At 36.7% G+C, this 22,841-nt stretch overlaps 1 protein-coding gene across 5 annotated transcripts in view; it reads right to left on the reverse strand.

Moving 5' to 3' along the window:
* The window catches only part of ME1 (malic enzyme 1), a 154,033-nt gene that overhangs the window by 44,150 nt on the left and 87,042 nt on the right, over window positions 1–22,841 (reverse strand). The gene's annotated exons all lie outside the window — the stretch shown is intronic.

The raw sequence follows: 22,841 nt of genomic DNA on the forward strand, positions 1-22,841 counted from the left end.
TAAGATACAGCATAATGCAATTATACAAATAAATTACCCTCCTGAAACTTCACAAAGTCAGACATGAGTCAAACTCTTAGACTCAGTTCTTGACATACCCAAACATCAGCCCCAGCAGACCAGATCACTGCCATGAAAAAATACACCACACAAAGTTCCACAAATGCAGAGGTATGAGGGCTTGCCTAACAACCAGGTTAAAATGGAAGAGGCAGAAAACTATATTGTAAATTTTGGTAGTTTTCCTGCTTAGGGGAAAAAAGTGGTTCCATGAGAATTTGAAGTAAACAGCAAATTGAATTACTGTGACGGTTTCTCATGAATTTGTACTGGTTCACTTCTTACCTGATCCTGACCCCACCTAAGTCAAAAGTAAAACTCCAGGAGCCTAAAAATGTAATTCCACTTGTCTCCTAGCTTTTCTACTGCTCTTTCCAGTGTTACCACTTAACTGATTTAACTGTGACTTAGACCAAAGAACAATCTCAAATTACCTTCAGTTTTACATTCACTTAAAAGAGATGAGTGCAGATTTGAAACAGATGACCTGAGATTTCTTTTGTTTTTCTTTTCAGTCTCTTCAATTCTTCTTTAGAGACTTGGCACTGTTAGACTTTTGGCTGAGGGAAGGAATGGTACTGAACAGATGGATTGGTCAAGTGTCTGAGCAGACTAAATCAGAAAAACAGAGAATCAAGAAAGAAATCCATCTCAGCTGGAAACAGTAAGCAGTTTTATTCCTCATGAATCTTTAGCTGTAGCTAAAGATCTGTGTCACTTCTTGCCCTCCCAAAAGATAGAGTGGTCTTTGTTAAAAACTTCAAGCTTACTTTTAAAATTTTAATTAAATGGCTCTATGCTAAACCAAAAAAGAGCATGTAAAATGCATTACACTGTTTGCTAAGTCATCCTACACAACTTAAAATCATTTGAACTTAGTTTCAAATTGGTGTTTCCTGGTTACTTCCTGAAGGAACAAGTGGTTGCTTTTTAGGTTTTTCACAACTGCAATCCTTAAAAGTTATTGATTATTACTGTCTGGTAAGATTGTCAGCAATTTTACTTTGCCAAGAAAAATACCATAAGTTCTGAGGTTTGCCTGGTCTTGGTATGCAGCTGCACACCCTACAAATTAGATTTTTGATACTATTAATTTTGCAAAAGTCATCAAAAATAAGTAAGTACCGCAGCACTTGAACAGTGGTCAACAATTGCACAGAGCTGTCACAGGGAATTCCTCTACAGATCTTTTAGGATGAAAGATATTGTGTTACATATATTACTATTCATAATTACCGTGATTAGTGGAATCATCTATTCCAAGAAGCCTGGATTCCTAAATCGAGGCAAGAGATGTTTCTCTGGACACATTCTCAGATTTCTGTATGAAAAGGAGAGCCGCTCTTGGAAAGGTAAAGGTTTCAATTTGGCTGGACAAATTAGATTTACATTAATTGTGTGTGGCATTTTGCTTATAGGAGATGAATTTTCTTGCGAATGAGCCTTCGTATATTCACTGCCCAGACAGCAACTTTTCCCACTTTCCAAAGTGGAGAAGGGTCTGGATTATAGCCAAAAAAAAAAAAAAAAAATCTTTGGCTGATAATCCTACACCAGAAAGTTTCCTAATAATTTTCAATTGTATTTATTTAACTGAATCTAATAGTATTGAAAGACACTACCTTAACAAAGCTTAATTTATTAAGGTATTAACTTAAACATATGAGAATTCCAGCTTGGGTGAAGAGGACTACACCTTTGCTTTAACTTAAATGCCTGTTTTGATGCCTCAGTGAATCTGGCCCAAGTGGTTAATGGCAAATCCAATGCCTTTTTGGAAAAGGTATTGTATCTTTCGCCAGAATCTAAAGATTGGTAAGTAGTCTTAGGAGGCTGAACCAAGATGACTGCATTTCCTTACATATTTGATGATATTTGTATGAGATTATAAGTAATTTTCCCAAAATGAAAGAGGCAGCTGGATAGCCAAATTAGTAGAAAGCCTGGGGCAGCACATCTGCTCCTTCCCTCTACTACTTAAGGTATAATGAACAGATGGAAATCTCAATTCCACCACTGACAGCCTTCATCTTGACTGTTAAAAGGCAAAGAAGTAATGAGCTTTCAGAAATGTCAAAAGGAGGTTGTAACAGAAATACTTAAGCATTTCTGATAGATGAAATACACTCCAAATATTTGTACTGTTTGATCATTTATGAAACACACCTCTTCCTTTCCAAGTTCTTGATGGTGTTTTAAGGCATTGAAATATCTTATGTAACTGCAACACAAATTGCACTTGAGACAAAAGCAGCATATTGGAGGCTAGACTGAAGAAATGGAGGATGTAGAATTTTAAGAAAAAGGGAGCTTACTGTTTTCAAAGCATTACTTAGACAGCATATTGTTTGACTTGAGGAACTGTGACTGGTACAGTGGAATATTACAGAATCACAGAATGGCTGAGCCTGGCAGGCACCTCTGGGGATCATCTCACCACCCTCCCATCCAAGCAGGGTCAGCGAAAGCAGGCCGGGCAGACCACATCCAGACAGCTTCTGGACTCTCTGCAGGGACAGAGACTCCACAACTTCTTTGGGAAACCTGTGCCAAGGTTCAGCCACCCTGACAATAAAATGTTTTTTTCAATGCTGAAATTTCTCTTACATTTAAGCAAAATGGTTGTGTCTTATTTTCTCCTGTCCATCCTGTCATTGGGCATCACTTATAAACAGCTTAGCTCAGTCTACTTCAAACCCTGCCTTCTAGTATTTGTACATGCCTATGAGCTGCTGCTTCACTAGAATAGATAGCCTCACCTCCCAGTTTCTCCTCACAAATGTAAATTTGTAAACCAAGGATCAAAAGTGAAGGAGGCAACTCTGGATTAAAAAAAAATAAATCCATAACTAATGGACAAATGTTATTGCTCAGCAATTATCACAGCAAAAAAGGTTAACATAAATGAGGGCTGAACAGATAAGGGATTATCAAGTATGGACAGAGCAATCTCACCTTTATATTTTTTACAGCACTATAATGACCATTTCTGATATCTGTAATTAAATATTTAAATATCAAACCAAATTGATTCTAACCAAATGCCTCATTTGAAGGAAAAGGCCAAACCCATTCACAAAATGTTTTCTGTTTTTATAAACTTGTAATACACTGAACATGGCTAAAAAAATGCTTAACATCGATCCCCAAATATTTAATTAAGTTGACATGCTCAGCACTCTGGGATGACTGAAAGGGCTTACAAAAGGTAGGTGTTGAATGGCTATCTGAAAGAAACAAAGAAAAGTTGCATTGTAGAAGTAACAGAAGAAGGTATTCCACATTAATGGAAAAAAACCCCCAAATCTTCCTAAGCAAAACATGAAAAAATAAAAGGTAGCAGAGCTGCATAACTAAAGCAGAAATGAAGTAGAGGCTGCAATAAAGCTGTGTAGAACCATGAAAGAACAAAAACTATTTTTGGTATAGGAAAGCCAATAAAGACATTTTCTCCAGAGGAAGTGTGAACACAGCGCATCAGAGGAAGGAGAATTTGGCAGCAACATTTGGACCACCTGGAAGGAAAGCCGGTTAGTATCACAAAGGCCAGAAAGTACTATAATCCACAAGGGAGAATATCCAAGACTATAAATGTTTTGGAATCTATTCCAATAAAACATAAACAGAGAATAACTATGCCCAGGGTCCTACACATCCTAGCAACAAGGAGAGCAGTTACTCCCTTGGAGAAGATGGGCAAGTTCTGTTTGAGTAGCATTTTTGGTGCCATTTAATTTTCCACCTCAGTACTACTCAGCAGAAATTAAATATCAATAAAAATAGGCAACATTTCCATTGCACATGCCATGTAAGATACCCCAAACCAGATAACATTATAAAAATCAATGTAAGCATGTGTTCAAACAAACTCTTTAGGTTCTGCGAATGGCAATGCCATTCCTCAGACAGCATTCTTCCTTCTTTCTGCCCTTCCCTAAGCAGAATGATACAAAATAGCGAAAACCTGGATTATAGCTTCCACACCTTGCATGATTGTAGGAGTACCAGATATTCTTTAAAGATAAGAGCACCAGGCACTTTTGGGCCACAAATTTACTATCCTGTATTAAAAAGCTTTTCCAATCACCTCTGCAAGTGGAACTGCAACCCAAGTTAATAAATACACATTTAATCTGCAGCAGTTGGCATCAGCAAGCTAAAGGAAATAATTTTCTTTCATAAGAAAAGAAAATTTAATAGAAGTTCAGAAGGTTTTACATAGACATTCACAGGCTTTACATAGTCCCTTTAAGCACACTTCTCCTAGACTTGTGATGGTTGGCCTAAAACTGAAGTGCTTCCCACTCAGTTGTAGCACATTTTGCATCTCTCTTAGCACACATGGTTTTCTGACCAACCACATCAGTATTACAGAACCAAGTTGTGACTGCTTGGTTGCTCTCTGATTTCACATGTGATGATTGATTTAAGTTATTCTGGACCAGGAAAGGAATGGTTCATACACTAAAAAAGCCCCAAAGCTTTTTTGGATCAATGACCACAAAAAATCAGCTCAAAACCAATCAGAAATATTTAAACAAAAATTTGTCCTCAAGAAATTTGGTATTATGGAAAGGTTAGAAAGAAAACAAAACTGAGAGATCACTTTTCTTAAGTACTCAAAATATTAACCAGAATTTAAGGGAAAATCACATTTTATTACTACAACCTAAACACATTTTTCTATTTTACTGATATGGTTTACTTAAGTCACAATGTTCAAAGCTCCACACAAAGAGTAAAGCTTCAAAGATTAACCAAAACTCCTTTAATGGCTCCTCAACACTCCAAAAGTTGCCAGCACTATTAATATTTAAACGAAGTCAAGACTTCATCTATTAACTTGAAAATCACTCCTAATTAGATTTTTAATGGGGAAAAATTGGAGGAATGTTTATGACCTTTGCCACAGAACTGGAATACTCAAGCTCAATAAAATGGTGTATTTATAAGGGTAATGTTTTTTCCAGAAGCCATCATCAAGAAGTAACAGCCGCTCTTGCCTTCATTGCAGAAACAGAATCTGGAATCCTGAGAGAAAGGGAAAGTATGAACATTGTATTTTACATTGAAAAACTGGCAGCACTTCCAACTCACCTACACTGGACATATTAATACTGCCTGTGCTAGTGGTTATGGTTACTCTTTATCATCGTGGATTTAGCTTTCTTAAAAACTGCCTTTGAAGTAAGTTCAAATTTTCAGTCCAAACTATCTCACTGGTAAATTTATATTCAAATATTTATTAAAAATGCCTGGAAAAAGGTTAATTGGAGACTAAATTAAGGTCCCAGAAGTGTTCTAACTCTATTTTGACATTTTAAACAGGTGGTTAGAAGTTCTAAATGGCTCCTCCTCATCATCTCCTCAAATATTCAAGATCCTGGGGATTATATCAGTGATCTTGAAAGAGCACTGTATAAAATTATAGCTCTTATATCAGGGACTAAGTGAGAAAAGGAAGTGGCTGTATGCTCCTCAGAACCATTTATAATCCTCTGCTAAAGCAAATACTTACTACCTTTGCTCTTCACACTATTATTTACACTTTCCCCAGGGTACATCAGATGTGTACCAAATGGTCTCCCCCATGTCTGTCACAGAGTTGAAGAAAGAAATTAATGTTTAAGATATTATTTTGCATTATAGGGGTAGCACACTGAGATGCACTTTTTCTCTGATTTTATTTCAGGATGTTTAGAACATAACACTACATCTAAACCAGAGTCCTTGCATAAGGCTGTGGCATATTGACTGCAGAATATACGTGCATTTCAAATTAGCTGGCTCAGATACCACCTACAGAGGACTGCAAAAGTAGGATGTACCAAATAGTACAAAAGAATAATTTAAATGGTTTTTCTAAATTCTTTCATATTATTTGCTTTTTGTATATAACTTCAATTTTTCAATATTAATTCAACAAAAAAACCTTTGTATCTATTTTAATGGACTTGTTAAATTGATTTCTTTGAGATAAACTGTTGAAATTCTTATTGGATTCAAGCACCATTGAAGATACACTGAAACTAGAGCCAAGTCATACCTTTTTAGAAGGACTGGAGGGAAGGAAAGTTTTATACTCATTCCAGATTCTTTTTTGTGTTTGACACAAAAACTTTCTGATAATTGTAATTACTGTTAAATTCTATGACTTCTATGATCCAAAGTCACGAACACATATAAGTATTCCAATTACTTCAGAGAACTGATAGGTAGGTTCAGGTTATCTTGCCCAAAAAATGTATCTTGGTTACTTCAGTAAGTCCCTTGTTCATGATGCATTGATGAAAGATCCACATGCCTTTTAAGATTAGTTAATATTCCTTTTAATTAGCCAATAATCTGATTTTCATTCTTTCTTGTCTAGTGAATATTGAAATGTTCACATCCATAGTTAGAATTACTTGGTCTACTAGAGTACTTATTATTTGAGTGTATTATATAGACAATAGTGTAGCACCTACTGAAACAAGTTTTAGAGTGCCAGTTAATGCAACTTCACTGTTTTCTGGGGTCACTCATTCACAGAGCTATAGAGTTGGATTCTCCAGCTTCCTAAGAAGGAATGCATACCCTGCATCCCAAAAACCCAGAACCTTAAATCACAGCAGAAATTAAAGAATTTTGCTTGCAGAGATGAATCATCCTGTCACTTGATGCCAGCCAGAAATTTAACTTCTGAGTAAGGAAAGGGTATTTAATAGGTTTTGTAGAAAAAATATGTCCACATGGGAAAAAAAAGGTGAAGTATTCTACTCCTGTGCAATGTCTACACTACACAATGAAGTGCATAACAAAGAAAGAGGTTTTTTCCTTTCTGCAATGCTTTCTTGAGAATAAACAAGCTCAGCTTGAGCTTCCTTTGAATGGCAATTATTATAACATATCATAAAGCAGAGCTTTTGATTTGTTGGTGTACTTCCTGTGACTGTGAGTTTTCTGAAAGAGGCCTGATAATGTATTATTAGTAATAGATTACATAGTCTAAAAAGTGTAAAAGGTTAATTATGCTTATTCTATGTTAATAATATTACCTATTTCTTCCTACCTCTCTGAAAGCTGTTTTCCCTGTCACCTGATACACATGACCTTTTTAAAGGCTATGTTCAGGTGATGCCAAGCATAGAACACCCACAAAAAGCTCTGTGTGACCCAACACTCTCAAAATACTTTTTTTTTTTCAGAAATGTGGGGAGGAAGCAGAAGGCAGGTATTACAATCACTTTTCTTCCAGTCATTCAGAAGTAAACACACATGTGCATGATCACCCTTCTGGGAAGTAATGTTTGCATGGGTAGAAGTTTTATGAAGAAATGTGAAACAGATTGAATGATGCTTCCAACTTGCAGAGTTTCAGACCAATATCTAAATGTGCACATTCACATTCACTGTGGCATCTGAGGCGGCTCCAAAAATCCATCACTCACTTGCTAGTTGTAATTCACTGTCTCCAAATTCCACCTTTGTGAGACAAAGACAGACTTAGACCTTGGTTTGAATAATATTTTTATTTGCTGGTAGGCTTTAGTAGCTAAAAATATAAATAAGGTCAGAATGATTATATCATAAGATTTGTTCATACTGGCAGGATCATCTGTATATTAAAATGAAAACAAAAAATAGCAAGTAAATAGGAAATGTCTCTACTCACTGCCAATAGACAAAAAACAAAAACTGTTTCCTAACCCTCTATCACATTGAATCATGTGGTCAAGCAATGCAAAAAGTAATGAAAAAAACATTGCTTCCACTACAAGAAGCTATGAAAGATGGGTTGACAAAAAATAAGTGTGGCGCAAAGGAGAATAAGCGTTACACCTAGAAACTGCTTATTTACTTCATTGTACATTCCATTGTAACATTCCATTTAATGGATTAAAAGGGTAAGCTGCTATAGTAGCAAACACCAGGAAATACCTGAATGCTCTATCCTGCAATTATCTTGTATTTTCATAATTAATTTTTGTGAGCTGCAATAATCAGCAAAACTTAAAATGTATGTGATTTATATTAATGAAAATGATGAATTGTAAAATGTATTTTTCACAAGTTTTAGGAGAGCTGCCATCTGACCCCAATTACTTAATGAAAGGATGACCAACTGAACATGAAGAGTGCTGTCAGTAGGGTATTGCACCACTATGGAACACCCTCCTTCAGGGTTCTGGAAGAAACTCCTCCAGGATTCAGGAAAATGTTTTCTTACACAGAAAGCCAGCCAATTTCTTTTTGTTTTCATTTATCTCAGGGCTCTGACAGGCAGCGATAAACTGAATTCAGCCAAAAAATTAGGATCAGATGGTGAACTGAGATTAGTTCTGCAAATTTCTCTCAATCTGACAAACATGGCAGAAAAAGATCACTCCTCATTCTACATCTCTCCTCTATATTATTTAGGAAGCTAGATCATCCGGACCAAGACATTGGCTACTGTAGTCAGGGAATACTTTTTTGTTGTTGAATTTATTCAGTTTCTCATTCAAATGCTCACAGGACATTGACATGGATGGATTTTTGGTCAGGAAACACATGTCCATTTCACTGCTTCCCTCCCCCACTTCCCTCAAAAAAGCCAGGAAAGATGTACAATAACTGTAGCTGTCTGCAAAGACTCTTCCCTAGAGATGAGAATAATGAGGTCTTGGAAATGTTTAAAGTCTACTAAATAAGAAAAGCATCTAGCAATGATCTGGTAAAACAGTTTTAAAGCCATGAGAATCCACTCAATATCTCCAGCACTATTATTTTTAACTGAAAAACTAGGACTACAGCCAATTTTATACTTCTGGAATTATTATTGTTTTAGAAATTTATACATATTTACACACATATGCATCTTTTAAAATGTCTACATTTCCTGGCATTCCATATAGACAACTAGGGCTTTAAATCTTCACAAAATTCAACTAAATAATCAAGTCCCCACCCATATCTAAGTATTTGAAGTATAGATGTGTCCAAAATGCTTTCAGTTCTTTTGTTTGCCATTTAAAAAAAAAAGTCACATTAAGATTTTGCAAATTTATAAATATTATATAATTTCTGAGATAACAATTTGGAACAGTGATAAGAAACGGTCTCTAGGGATTCCTTCATGAACCTCCTGGCTGGGGGGCATGGATAGTGCTGTGAAAATAGTGAAAACATTTAAATACAGTGAAGGGAACTCAGCTTCTGCAGTCTGAGTCGTTGCACAATGGCTATGACGTACGAGCTAGCACACAGCATAAAGACTATTAATCCCCCACAGACAAACACTACAAGTAACAGCCCTGGATATCCATTTGGCAATTTCCAGATGTTGTTTCTTACCCTTCAACAACCATCAAAGCTAGAAGCATCACCAGAGCTATCCTGCACTAGCCACATGCCCAGAGGTGGGCTCTTAGATGTAGCACTCAGCAGCTACACTTTTCCAAGGCTTGGCTTGAGTCTCCAGCAAAAATTCTCGAACCCTTCTGAAGTCATGAGCAATAAATGCCATGACCTGAGCTCCAAAGGAATCTCTTCCCTGTGAGGATGAGTGACACTGTGGCTTTCTCCTACAAAAATCTCCTTGTCAGCTCTCAACTTTCATATCTAGTCCAAAAAGACCTATATTGCCCTTTTTTGTAGCTTCAAAGTACTTTAAAGAAAGACTTTCTTAATACACCGAAGTGGTTTTAGATGCTGGACTCTCACATTTTTCCTGATCTTCTTGCAGTGTTTGCTTGGTAGAATTTGAACACAGATCTAGTACATTTTGCTGTACAGGACAGCCTTATCTTTATGCCAAGAGACAAATTGTTCTCCTAGAAGTACAGGGTATGCCCTAAGCAGGACTATCTGGAACATAGCAGATCTCCAAAAAAGCCAAGTTTTCAAACTGCAGAACCACAAACAAGTCATAGAATCCATATTTACTCCACCATTGAGGTCTCCTCAGCAAACTGTACAATCCAAAATAAAAATACATACTTCTTTCAACAGAGCCAAAGCTCACAGAAAATAGAATAGTTCCAGTTGAAAGGGACCTATAGGTATCATCTATTCAAAGTAATCATCTATTCTATGATTACCTCAGGGCTGACCATAAGTCAAGGCATATTATTAAGGCCATTACCCAAAAACATTGAGATAATGTGCTTCTCTTTCCTACAAGAGATGGCTAGGGAAATACAAAAAAAAGCTTGCTGGTGCAGAAGTAAGGCTGTGTAAAATTTAATGTTTATCTGGATCCTTCTAAACAAATTAGCTCTGCATGCCACTACTTGACCAAGCAGATCTAACTGGAAGAGACTGAGCAAGCAAAAAAGGGGGCTGCATCCCCAGCATTAAGACCAGATGGTTGTTACATGGAAAACAGGTGTGGTCTGTCACTGGAAAGGAACAGATCCACAGGCAAAAAAAGGAAAAAAGGCATGTGGAGCAAATCTTTTTCAAATATATTCCCATCTATTTACAGTAAAACTCACTCATAATGACAATACACTTTTGACTGTAATTTTATGTTGCAAGATTAATCATATATTACATATCATCTACAAAAATAGTCCCCATGTTTTTACTTTTCATTTTTGTTTAGTGATATATAACAGACTTGGAATGATACTAACAAAATTAATAGTAGTATAGGAGCAGTCTTTGGGACAGTAGGATACGTGGCGAAAGTTCTGAGTCTGTATTCACCACACAGCTTTTTTTTGGATATTTTGCAGAATTTAAATCATAAACAGATGTTTGTGGAAAGAAACTGTCTCCTCTTTCTTACAAACAATGTATTAATCACTCTAAAATAAGACTATAAAGATAGTATCTTGCCGAGTCCTTTGTACTTAGCAATGTTACTAAATACTTAATTGACATCCCATTTGGGACAAAGTTTTAGAAGCAAAACTTGGGATGCTTCAGTGATCTACAAAAACAGTTCTAAAAACTATTTAAGTATTTCTTATTTTTAGTGAGGACAGTGATAGCAAGGAAGTTTTAATGAAGCTGAAAATCAGAAGTTGTTGCTTACCATCTGTTTATCCCTTAATAGGGGAAGAGTGGGAACTGTGGTGTGCTATGACAGAACCGAGCAAGGAACCAAGGACATGGGACATAACAGCAGCCAGCCAGAGCATGACAGAGACAACAGAAGTTAGGAGATCATGAAACAAAGTCATTAAATAACCAAGACAATGCATTTAGAAAACCTGACTTAGAACTGCACATTAGGAACCCAGGGGGATATAAAAGAGAGAACAGCTGTGACATAAAAAGGATTAGAGATAATTATAGGTGAGAACAAAATTGGCTAAAAACATGGGTAGGATTAGGATTGAACAAACCCATCCAGAGAGAAGTGGGGTTCATTTTCTCATTTACCAGTGAGGTAAATTGCTGCCATGTTAGGCAAAAAACATCCAAGACACATCACATCAGACAAAGTTATTGTCTTTAAAAGCTTCTACTCCTGCCCCACCAAGGAAGGAAAAAAATTCAAACAGACCACAAAAAATTGTGTCGTGACATTCAAAACCTAAGTTCTATACAATATTAGGGGAAAAAACCTGCTTGAACACACAAAATCTGGCAAATTACTTTTTTACTCTGGTTTTGGTTTGGGTTTTGGATGGGTTTTTCAGATGCCTTCACTATCCTTAATCCACAGCATCACTGGGATAGAAGTTGCAGCACTTCTGTTGCAGTGGTGGTGTAGTTCCCTCACTTATCATGATCCTTGCAGCCAGGAACCTCAGTTTAGAGAAGAAAAGACCCACTGATGGTCTCACACAGCACACACAAGAGGAAAGCATACAAAAAGAAGGTATAAGATTTTTCCCAGCAGAGGACCATGTCTTATCACATCCTCTTTCTGAGGATACTGCAGTCATGTCTGCATTAGGAGTTTCAAGATGACACCTCTGAGCAGCAGAACACTAGACTTTAATCACTAATAACTAAGTAAGAAAAAAATCAAATGTTAACCTTAATAAAAATTAAGGAGCTCAGTTTCCTGTAAATGTGACATTTAAGCAGTCTTCAACCACAGGCACAGTCTGAATCCCAGTGTCAGGTGCTGAAAGTGAAGAGTGTCCCTAGCACAAATGGTAGTTAAGTCTATAGTTACTATAAACTGCATAACATTTCACAATGACAAAAGCAATCTAAGCCAGATCTATTATGGTACCACAATGCTGCTCAGAACTTCAAAATTAGTTCATAGCACCCTCTTACTTTATGATTGACAAGTGAGTAGAATGCTAGCAATTGTTTTCCTGCATCCTAGTTCTGCCAAAAGTTAGGCCCTTCTATTTTAAAAGCATTATGGAGCATTATTGCTCCAAAAATGGAGCAAAATTAAAACATTTTCTTTTCCAATTAAAATAACTACATTCAAAATGGAACTGCTTTCCATTCTAGCCATTCTTATCTAAATGAGGTTCTTACTACTGTTTGTACTATACATCCACATTTAACTTCTAAAACTGAACACAGGAGTGGAGTTTGAGGCCTTTTTTAAAAAAACACTTGTGTGTGAAGAAGCAGAAGTTAGCCTTGGCCATTTCTCTTGGAATGATTCAACTGCTTCAAGGACACTTCTGTAACCCAGGAGAATAATGAAAAAAACCTCAACATCCTAGGCAGTTTAGTTAATATTCATTTTTCACGTGTAGGTTTTACCCTACAGAACTGAGTATTTGTTTAAAAGTCTCTTCAAACTCTGATTTCATATTTATCACCTTGTGTAGTTTGTCAGTGGAGTTCAATTACATACCTGAAACCCCACTAAAACACCAATTAAAACAATAATTTCAAATACTCGGGCACAGAACATTACTTAAAACCTCCATCAGCAACACTGCTGTGTTATCAGCCAAAAAAGTAACTTAGGTGAATTTTCCCATTTTTTTCAATCACAGCAGGATTTCTAACACAGAAAGAAGACAAGGCAACAAAAATGAGATGAAATTTGAAAACCGTGGCAGTATTTATTCAAGCTAAAACTTGTGGTTTAGTGGTTTTCTTTGGAGCGCAGATTATGTTCTTTGTCAAAAATCTGTTTGTCCCACGTTCTGTTAAGTGGTTCCTTGACATTACCTCTGGTTTGTGAGCCAAAACTGCTGCCAAGCCTCAAATGAGAAAACACTATAGCTCTGTTGACCTCGTCAACTGTTTATATTCATATTAGCTCCTTGTTCTTGACCACCTGACCTCCTGCTCCCAAATACAGAGCAAAAAAAATTTGGTTTAGCACCTTATTCTGTCCTGCATACCTAAAGTTGTATGAAACATCTACTTCCTTGTCTTCTACTTTAAAGTTTTCTCCATAATATGGTTTTATAGCAATAGGTGCAGTTACAAAATAAAAGAATAATGGAGTTTTTAATACAACCAAAACCCAGAGAAGCAGAATGATGGTTACCAGACATCATCAAAACAGCTCTGCCAGTAGAGCTCAATGGAGAAGGCATCTGGAACAAAAGCACAGCAGTGCCAGCTCTTATGTCCAGAGACCAATTCTTAGGAGCCGTCTGCCCAGCTGGAGGTGTCTGTTAATGCAATAGAGCAGCACAGCTGCAAGAGGCTGAGTAATTCAGGTAGAATGCTGGTTAAAAATGCACAGTGGATTCTATACACCATGATCTGCTCCTTGATTCTGGATTTTTTTGCCAACAAGTCACTTAAGTGTCTTTAGGCTATGGGCCTGCAGCATTTGAAGGTGCTGCTGCGATTAAGTGAGGCTGTGCAGCTGAATTTGACATCAGGATCATACCCAGTACTCATCACATATATTATTTCAAAAATGGCCACCATGCATTTTAGTTAACAGCTACAGATGGGCAGCTGGTTCCCATTTTGAAATCTGATTTGGAAAATATACAAAACCAGCTGCACTCAGTTCTCTTATCCCAAAAATATCATTCCTTAAAAATATTTTCCATATATAATTTACAGCTTCTATACTTTTCTGGCAAAGAAAAGAAAACAAGTCCTTAGACTGTGTAGTCTAGCTTAAACTGAAAAACCACTCCTTTTATACAAATTTAGGATAATTAACAAATTTTAAAAAGCATTTCTTTATATCTGTTGTGGCATTTTTAAACCAGCTGGTATAAATGTGAAGGATTAATTATTTAACTGTTTTCCCAGTATAACTTCAGTAGAATCACTGTTGTCTCACAGCCGAAGAAATGTAGCATTTCAGAAATCAAACATGTGCTCATATTATAATTAATTTTTCAGAAGGCAAGACTGTAATCAAAGATTTTAATAAAAACTTGATAGTGTAAAAATCTCTTAATGTCTGGATCACGATATCCTGCCAGAGAAACGGACTCCATACATTTTCAGGTGACTCCAGGGCTGCCAAATGCAAAACCTCTAACAAGACAGGCTTTCTATTTTGCAGCTACTGAAAAAAAGGCTAAATAAATAAATGAATAAATAAATACATTCATTTTAATGGTGCAGAACCAAAATATATGTAAGAAAGGGGACTTAAATATTATTGCTAAATTTGGAGATTCTCATAGTTAGTTAAAGCACATGAGATGTAAGGTTACTATGAGAATTGTAGAGTTTCAGAGACTTGCACAAGTGTTTTCTGTTCTCATATATGGGACCACAAACACAGATGACATCTAGGCAAAAAATAAGCTGACTAAACAGTTGCAAAACACTGACACTACCTTAAATTAACACTAGATAAATTCTTCATGGCAGCTTACAGCTTAGTGAAAGAACACCGTTTTTTTCCTGCAGTTTCTCTTCAGATTTGAAGACTCTTCCATTACTAGTAACTGTCACAACATCTCAGTCTATCTAGCAGACACAAATAAGCCTGCTCCTATTCATATGTTCTGTTGAAGGAAGAATAACTCCTGTACATAGTTTCAGAGATAGAAACAAAATTCATAGATCAGAGCTCTATCCCAAGAAAGAGCAAAGATCCCAAATGTCTATTCCACCAAGGTCTTTTAAAATAGGGAGAGAAAAAAAAAAGAAATAATTTACTTATAGCAGTAGAAATTAATCACAAAGCAATTATAATCAAATTAAATTTATACATCCTCAGTATTTCAGAAATGGTATCATCTATGGTTCTGTGATTCTAGAAAGGAGGTTTTACTTTTTCTAGCAGTACTTAACTCCATTTTTATTAAATTCTGCGTAGTTCATTTTGAACAATCCCTGCCAGCAATCTCTTTCCAGTAACCATTTAGGCTTACTGCAGATCAGCAAGTACATGAACAATGAACTCTGATGATAAAATCCACCAAATTCTGAAGTGCACTTCACCAATTATTCTCTCACTGTTTCAAAAGTATAATGTTTGAAATGGACAGCTTTCTGGTTTTGTACAAAGTCAGACCCCATTTTTAAAAGGGGAAATACCAGTGACATGGTGCCAGAGATAAAACAGTAAAGACTTTTCTTCTGCAGGAGCCAATGCAGGGAGAGCAGTAGGTATACTTCCCACCACATTATAAGGAAGATCTAAAAACAAGGGATTAAGAAAAAAGGATCTTTCAATCACTCATACCCCAGTCTAGTTTTCAAAATGCGTTCTTTTTTTTCTCTCATATACACCCCCAGTCATATAAAGATGACCTACCAGATGATTATTATCTGTTGCTGGGGATATAATCAGTTCCTTTGGAACTCCAAAATCTAGTTATTAAAATAAATTCACTTACAGAACTGCAAAGAACTTTCATGGTTTTGCAATTAAACACATTAGCTTAACAGATAATGTGATTTATTCAGAAGTTCTTAGCACCGGCAGCACTGTTGAGTGTCTGCAAAGTGTCAGTTGACTGCACTTACATATGGTAGTGGGCTTGAAGTGTCAGATTGCATTTTTCAGCCATGGGTAATATTTTTTACAGCGGTTTATAAACACCAGTGATTGCTAATGCAAAAATAAGATGTGAATCTGGAATTTCCAAAAAGGATAAAAAATTCTGTGGATACCAAATACTGTCTCCTTACCTCCAGATTAAAAAAACAACAATGAATCAGTGAAATGAATGAATTGTGTGATGTTGCAATTAAGAGCATCAGTCTTTAGCTCCATTCAATTAAGCAAGCTCTCAGTTTGCTTTATTGGCATGAAATTGGTATAGAGAGACTGCAGGGACAGAAGGAGTGAAGCAGTTCCCAGCATTCAACTGATAATGTATACAACTCCAGAATTCAGCTCTGGAATGCTTTTGAATCCCAGTCCCACAATCCTGGCAAAGAGTTCATATGACAAGGCTTGCACAGCTGAAACACTAACACAGCCATAACCTCAGTATACAGTTAAATACTTGCATTTTACAAGTCAGCATTGAAATCCATATTTAAGCACCAAAAGAGAAGTATCCTGATTTTCAGAAGTGCTGTTTGTCCACATTTCAGCACACTACATGGCTAGGCAAGGACATATGGAATACTGCTAGGATTGTAGGATGGCCAGGGAAGCCACTGAAGTTTCCAGTGCAATTTTCCTAGGAAGACTAAAAAAAAGTTGTTGAGTCTAGCAAGTGCCCTGTCTTGCAACAATCTCAAGGAGCATGGATAATTCTGGCAAGACACTTATTTGCCTAATCTGGGACTATAACTCTTTGGCTAATGTCATCACTGTATTAAAAATCAAGAGTGACAACACTTAAAATAAAATTATACTTGGGCATGAAAAAATCTAAACTTCAGTTCTAAGATAAGCACCGAAGATCCATGGCAATGTCTCTATTCTCTCATGGTATATTTTATTTAAAAAGGATACAATTTTTCATTGCAGTTGTATAAAAATGCAGTTATACAGCAATTTGCAAGTGTCTGACATACAGAACAGTGAGCCGTGATGGCTTATTGCTAAGTCAGCCAGTGGCAAAACCAGTCAGTAACAACCAAATGATGAATAGGTTATGTCAGTGGTATTTGTTAATGGCTTACTATTTGTAGGCAACCAGGCAGCAGAGGCACCCATGGACACGGGCTGATCCACTGCCATGGATCAGCAATCTCAGCAGCAGCAGTTTGGGTGGTATACTCTGAATAAAGCACAGCAGTGTTGGTCTCTGGTAGAGGTAAAGGACCAAAGAGAGATGAAGCACTGAGGTATTCAAATCCAATTAGCCAGACTGTCAGTGACTGAAAGTTTTCTTGAGAGCTGCAATATAGGTAGAAATACTTCTTGACTTCTAGTGGGAAAGAGACAGAGCTGGGATAAAAGGGACCGATAATTTACTGCATTGTGATGTGAACTGAAGCCAAACTTTTGATATTTAACTTTACTAGAGTTTCCAAAAGGGGAAAAAATAAAAGAAAAAGTTAAAAAAAAAGAAACTGCTGCTTCTGACAGCCTGGAAAACTACTGTACTTCCGTAACAACAATATAAACCTTGTTAAAATATTACACTCCCACAAATTATTCAAATAAATCAACATTCACTCCATTTACAATACAGTGCACCAGCTAACTTCTGTTGGGAATGCTGCCCACCATTTGCTGGAGCTATAAAAGATGAAGGAAAGTAACTGAGATTATCCAGGCCTTTTCCATTTGAAAAATCCCTTTCTAAAATAGTTTGGAGAAGAAAAGACTAGGAACAGCATGTTCTACAAGTCTTGAGTTTTGAATGGCCGCAGCAAGTCTGGGACATAATTAAGCATTATTAGAATACATGAATACATCCAATTTGAGCTGCAGATTCAGTTTTGGTACAAGAGGCATATTAAAAATACTAAAATATTCCTCCACTTTTTCTATGTTATCCCAAAAGAACAGCCTTCCCTCTCAGTACCATATTTGAGGATTGTGTTACTTTTTGTTTTCTTTAAAGGATGAATGAGGTTTTATTTCTTCAAGGCTCCTCTGCTGATCTTTGCTAAGAACTTCTCTAAAGTCTTGCACCACAAACACTAATAGGTTTCTCTCTGCAAATAAACTTGATGTGATTAGGTTCTGTCTATCCTGCTATGATTTTGCTTCACTGACAGACTCACTTTTCCTTATACAACTTACTGCATCCAGGAAGTCTGTAGAGCATATATTTGTAACATTTCCAGCAACCGTATATGATTTAACCACTAAATGAACCAACAGGAAAGGGAAGAAGAAGGATACAAGGCACTAAATAACAAAACCAAACCAACCAACCAGCCAACCAACAAAATTGCTTGCCTACATTCCTCTTTTTGTGATGCATTTATAAAGATATTTATACTAGGAGTGAATTAATTAACCTACTCCCCCTTATATAACAGAACACACAAAAGCAGATGTCTTCTACCAAGTCTTCTTTCCTCCATGTCAGAGTTCCCTGGATCTGGCAACTGAAGGAGTGCCAAATGTGCACACAGACATCCCATCACGGGATGCATACAGTACAGTTAGTTTACTTCTCTTTTTCTCCTACACAGGCAGGTGAGGACAATTCCAAGCAGGGTACCCCACTAAGCACTGCAGCCTGGGGAGTGATTCAGAGTTCCTCAACAAGCTTCCTGTAGATGGCATCATCTATTGACAATTTAAACGTCGCAAACTGGAATCAGTTACAAGTCATCATGGTTAATCACAAAATTTACAGATTCTCCTCAGGCAAACCATCAAAGTTGCTTGACCTATTATAACAAAATAAACCCTGATTATGAAACTGTTTGAGTTTTCCACTGTCCATTATCCAAAGAAACAGTTCCTTGTTTAAAACCACAATGTGGTTTTTTTTCAGTCCAAGAGCCTTTTTTAATAGTCAAACAAGCTAAGGAGCCTTCTGAATGGTCTTATCTTGTGAGTATAAAAAAGTCCACCTGGGAGTCTAGGTGGGCAAGGAAGCCTGGACCCAGGTAGTTTCAGGAAGAACACAAACCCATCAATGACTGGAAATGAGACTCAGTTGTAAGCACAGGAAGGAATTGAGAGTAGGTTCAAAGAGCAATTGTAGCTGTAGTCAAGGCAGCCTACAGGCACTGCCAAAGGACACACCTTTCTCACTTCCTGCTGTCCACAGTGATCCACATTAGGAAGTTAATATTTACAGCATGGTGGAAGGAGCAGGTAGTCACAGACTTGAAAAATTGCTTCAAAGGGCCTAAGTCCCAATGAGGGGAAAAAATCTCTGTACAGAAGGATCTTCACTAAGTCTGCCATAGGAGGGAGTTGTTGCAGCAGCATTTCTTCTGCACACTTTCTGACAGCCACTTTAGCTTGATCAATATGGGAACATAGAGGCACGATGTAAGTCTTGGTCTTGCACCACTACAGTGCAAAAGAGGACAGAGGCACCAATGCTCCCATAACATGTGCTTGGACATACTGTCAGAATGACCATGTGGTCCAACCACTCCCTTAATAATGCACAGCTATATGCACCTTTTAAGTTGTCTTCTTGCCAGTATAGTCTCTTGCCAAAAGTAAGGCCTGTATTAATTAATTTAGTCACAAATTGAACTATATTCTAGTGTAATCTACTAAATGAAAACAGCTATTAAAATATTTTTCTATTTTGATTCTGTGGACATATTGCTTTTACAGTTGTTCTCAAAGTTAGCTAAACCATATTTACCATAAAACACTGCTTTAAAGTAGTACATGAAGTGAAATGAAATACTGCTACCATCTGTGAATAATGTAATCAGGCAAATGAGGAATAATGACTACATCATGGTAATTTAGGATGGAACACAGTGAATTGCAATTGTCAGCAGCTTGGTTTATAGCTCACAAACTTGAGAAAAGCATATAAAAAGAATGGGGAAGGATTTAATCAAAATATCATTTTAGAAGAGAACGTAAACAACACATGGCATTACTTTTCAACGGTCCACCGCTTTTATTTGTATCTTGGAGTGTAATGAAAACTTACCATTGCACACAGAGAGAAAGAATCTCAGTGATACGGGGCTGGTCATACACATCACAAATCCACAGGGTTTAGGTCCTAACAGAGGAATAATTCCATCCAGCTCTTTGGGGTTGTGGTAGGTAGGCAAGGAAATAAGGTATGGAAATTCCAACAGATTCTTTCCATTTTCTAAGTTTCCTATCTGTTCATAGACCAGAGGTGCAAGTCAGTATTCTCCCTGCCCACTATAATGACTTCTGTTGGGGGTGATCTGAAGCAGAAAGCAAGCTGGTAGGATGCTGTTCTTCCCTACTCTGACATTCTGATGAGGGTTCAGGGTGGAGTCAACTTTACCAGATTTGTGAAAATGAAATATCATTTGAAATGGAAAAAAAAATTTCCACACTCTTTAAATCTCCTCCTTGCATTAGACAAGGAAATTCAAGTCCCTGTTATTGAAAAGATGCTTTTTTCCTCTCCTTTCATTTCTTGTTCCGTCTCCATTCTACATATTTTCCCCTCAAGCATTTCCATAATCCTTTCACTGTTGTACATGAATACCTCTTGGCCATTGATATATTTATCTTTGCATCATCACAGTCAAGCAGAAAAGAAAGAGTAACTGGAATAAAAACAGAGTTATTTTCTCTGGTTACACAGGAAGCTTTGGTGGATCAATCCCAGCTACCAAAGTGTTGTTTAGCAATCCCTCCTCTCAGAGTTTCCTCTGTAAACATAGATATTTAAGAACAACTTGTCATTTGGAAAAATTTACATGTCTGTATAAAATATTTTATGACCCATTTCTCCACAGGGCAGAAACTTAACAAACGTTTCTGAATTCCAGTTGGTATTATGTTCTTCACTGATGAAGACAACTGTCCATCTTTTTCTCCTGTCATAAAATATTCCTGCCACTTAGAATATTTTTGTTCCACTAAATTACTACACTGATACAAAAGCAAGAACCACCTGGTAATGCCCAGAGAAATTATAGTATCTGCCCTCAGAGAAGGTAGCTGCTGGCACTAGTAATAAATAAATAAACAGATAAATGTGTATGTATGTGAATAAATAAAAGCTGTTCACTGGATTTTTGTCACCAGAAATCCAGATACTTTCCGTATGTTTCCGCCTTCCCTCATCTGGGAAAAATCATAATGTACTAGTTCCATTCTGCCATGATAGCACACTGGATACTGTACCAAAACCTTTTAGTAATGATTAGTTTACGTTTTGGGTTTGTTGGTTTGGGGTTTCCTTTTCTTTTAATCCTGACTATTTCATAAACAATTTCGTTTCATAAGTGGAACTTTTTTTAGGGTGAATATCAGCAGAGGCTGAGAAGGAGGAAAGTATTGCAGTTGATGAAACTATACCTTTATATAAAGTATTTTCTTTATTATCATGCCATTCATTGTATAAAGGTGACATTTCAACATGAAACACTATAAATTATGCTGCATAAAAATTTATAAATTTATAAAAATATAGATTTTCAAAATTTAACAATCATTCAAGATGACATCTAGGAAAGTTCCCTGGAAGCCAATAAAAAGCCTGTACAGAGTGCACCACCCTGTACTGCTGCCCACTCCTTCTTGCTCCCAGGCAATGCTGCTAAAACCTGGCTCTCACTTCTGTTAGCATTTGGCCTTTCTGGAGAATCATGAAGATGAAAAAGATCCAAAATAGGTATTTCACATAGCTTTCTGACTTGAAAATATCTATCATCACTCTATCTTTAATTTAGACTTATTAAAAATACACGACAGCCTCGTGCTTTACAATATTCATGATTATGTATGTCTTGGAGACATACTAAAAACACCATGACAGCAGATTTCACCAGAATTTATCCCATTCCCAGAACTGATTAGGCAGTGCTAAATAAGAAAGCTTCTTTTGGAGCACCACGGCAATAACAATAAATATGACTAACATAAAATTTAACAGACCAAACATGCATCTAAGATTAGCAAAGCAAATATTCCCTCAGTGAAACAGACAGCAGAAGGCCAAGAAAAGTGAAAAGAGGAAAAACATAGTAGAAACTTTCGTAAGGAAAAAATAACTATCATGTAACCAAAGTATACAATTACCTAGATCACCACAATGTTTGTAAAGGGAATCATGACCTGCATGTTTAATAGTCAGACCTGCTATGCCAGAATCAGCTGTAAGTGCCAAGTCTGCCAGCAGCACTTTAAACACAAATCTGAATTTAAGGAAATGTAAAATTATTGAGCAATTGGATTCAATTTGGATTTCACTACATCACTTTTCCCTTCACCTTTGTAAATGGGTATCATAATGTTTTGCCTGTCACACTACAGGCAAAACAATTCACGAGTAAACCATGCAAAATTGGAATTACAATTTTTAAGTGTTCCACTTCAAACATGAACTTCAACCACTGCTGACCATGACAGATTTAGCTGAGAACAAAGTGATCTTTCTGAAGGTCAAGCAAACACAAATTGCTCAAAATTACAGAGCTTTAAAGATGTTTAAGTAAAAAGTGCATGTCAACCAGACCTTCAAACATTACTGAGATAATCTTCTGCTTGACTCTGATTATTTCCTTTAGTATGAAGAACAGTGGTTCATTTTAAAGAAAGGGCAAGTTAGAGAATGCATTATGCTAGAGATTCTCAAAACACAGACCACAGAGCAATTTCTAGTGCTCTAAACATTCTTTTAGGGAGGTTACTCTGTTAGAAGGGTTCATCAATGTTATCTGCAGTGTTATTCAGCAGAGTAGTAAACATACAATAGGACAGAGCCACAGCAGCAACTTCCATAAGAGATTATGAACAAAGGAGTGGCAGTGGGGATGATGGGGAAGAGTATGAGTAGTACATGAAAGAATATGGGTTTCAGGCACAGAAATTAATACCACTTCTTGACCAAGTTTCTTTTGCACAACAACCAAGAAGAAAGAACAGAAGTTGTGTATGTCCAGGTAAGGTCTCACAT

This window comes from Passer domesticus, chromosome 3 (assembly GCF_036417665.1).
Source record: "Passer domesticus isolate bPasDom1 chromosome 3, bPasDom1.hap1, whole genome shotgun sequence".
Classification (NCBI taxonomy): Eukaryota; Metazoa; Chordata; class Aves; order Passeriformes; family Passeridae; genus Passer; species Passer domesticus.